Below are 2,007 nucleotides of genomic sequence, written 5' to 3' on the forward strand. Positions count from 1 at the left end.
CTTGAACTGAGAAGGCTGACATCTTGAGTGTAGGCTTGTGAGAAGTCCTGTGGCAGAGGACCCAGCTAAGCTATGCCTGATCCACAGAAACACTGAGATAGCTAATTTTATGATAACTGGTTATACAGCATTAGATATCTAACATAGAGGGTGAGAAGTAAGTGGATGATCAATACAAGAAAGGTGAGCCAAGTCATCACCATGGTACTAACACATTTTTTCTTTTTTTTTCCCCCTTTGAAAAAAATGGCTTAAATTCTTTAGACCTTGTATCTTTACCACTGTTCTAGACACAATGGCTAATTTATGGCAGTGAAATATTGTTTTAGATTAAAATGAGTTCATGTTATGGACTGGTTTTTTAATAGGCTTTAAGAAATCTATGTTAATATAAGATTAAGTATGCTAATTGATCATTATCATCATCATCATTATCATTATTCTGGAGTATATTTCTGGAAACAGCATGGTTTTTATATAGTTATAATGCTAATACTTACAAAATGCCTAGTATATTGCCTGGATCTCATGTGATGATAGCCATTATTATTCCAAGGGGAATGAGTCAGTCAGAATCTGAAGACTGGTAGGCAAACCTCAAAATGAAAATTGCCTGAATCCTTTTAAGTCTCACAACATCAAACATGTATATTTTGGCAAATGCTATGTCCCTCATTAAGAGGTAATGTTTCTCCAAAATCTAGTTTCCATAAATCCCACATGTCTCATTGGAACATGTTACCACAGAAAAATATTAATGCAATCAAAATTTTGCAAAATGTGTATCATCTCTAGTAAAACTACTATGTAATTATTACTATTTCACAGCTTAAGGTTAAGCAGCATTTACTGATTTTGCTATTGGGGCGATTTAATGGTATGTCAAATCTCTGGAATGGTAAAATACCTTCAGGTAGGCAGTATCTTTCATCCACAAATCCCTGCTATTTACAGCTATCAAAACATCATTACAAGCAAAAGGCAGGGAGATAGAAGGGAACAAATACATGCATTATTCATGAATGTTTTTCTCTTCTGCCAGCTTTCTCAAAACTTTCCTTCCTTTTGGAGATGCCCAGAAGCATGCATTTAGATTAGTTTATTAACAAGATCATTAATCAGGAATCTATGTTTTAAAACATCTTGTCAATCAGCAAATAAAGAACAAACAGATGCCTGTAGGAAGATGTGAAATCTAATATAGTTGCAATACATTAGAAATTACCTCAGTCATGATTTTTAATTTAATAATTCAAAAATAAAAAATATGTACATGTAATTAATATGTACTTTATAAGTCAAAACACATATTCTCAAATATCATAAAACTCTGCATGTGTCCATCTCAGGAAAAAGTAAATTTCATTGGCATTTCAAAGTAACTTTACTTTTATGATCATTATCTCTCCTATTAAAGATTAGCAGGTGAAATAGGAAGTATTTTCAATCCTACCTCTTGAAAACTTGTGACTTGAGCTCAGAAAAATTACATTTTTTTTGAATCTCAGTTTTGATGTCTGCAGGTTGAAAGGAATAATACCCATTGTCTAACTGATAGCATGCAATGACAATCTTTGGACCTAAAGAACTTGAGAGAACATATATATTTTAAGTATTACTGATTATATAATCTTAAGGTTAGAGTAATAGTAATCTTCATTATTACTGTTTCATGCTGTAACATATAAAAATTTCATCAAAACTAGTGCCTTTAAAGATATATAAGTTACTACTGATTTTGTAGTTCAGTCTTCATCACAATCCATGTTCAAATTCAAAGCTTCTGGTGCCAAAAAAAGATGCATATAATTAGATTCAAAGGAATACTTTTGTTCTAATGATGTGGTATATTACATTTTCTATAGTAAATATATTTTCTGGAAAGTGAAATTACATGGTATGCACAATCATTTGAGTTTGGATAAAAATATGAATGTGGAAGAATGCAAAAATTCTTCCTGCTTTTAATGAAAGAATATAATTGATTTCACATCTTTCTTTAAAAGC

The sequence above is a fragment of the Pteropus vampyrus genome, unplaced genomic scaffold (genome assembly GCF_000151845.1).
Source record: "Pteropus vampyrus isolate Shadow unplaced genomic scaffold, Pvam_2.0 Scaffold31, whole genome shotgun sequence".
Taxonomy (NCBI): domain Eukaryota; kingdom Metazoa; phylum Chordata; class Mammalia; order Chiroptera; family Pteropodidae; genus Pteropus; species Pteropus vampyrus.